Raw genomic sequence first — 212 nt, 5'->3', positions numbered from 1 at the left:
ACAAAGAAGATATTGGTTTTCAAAATTTTGACCGTTCATATAAAGCCACCGATCAAATGGCTGAGTTTTGTTATCCCCAAGTTGGACATAATCAAACTGCAAAATACACGTTACTTTTGCAACCACGCTGACGTGGAAACATAGAGTTATGAATCCGTTTTTGTCGATAGCATTGTTGATGGCCCAGGGCCAATGTGGTACTTATGTAAAAT

Source organism: Citrus clementina, unplaced genomic scaffold (assembly GCF_000493195.1).
Source record: "Citrus clementina cultivar Clemenules unplaced genomic scaffold, Citrus_clementina_v1.0 scaffold_5, whole genome shotgun sequence".
Lineage (NCBI taxonomy): Eukaryota > Viridiplantae > Streptophyta > Magnoliopsida > Sapindales > Rutaceae > Citrus > Citrus x clementina.
Note: the sequence above shows the minus strand (reverse complement) of the source record.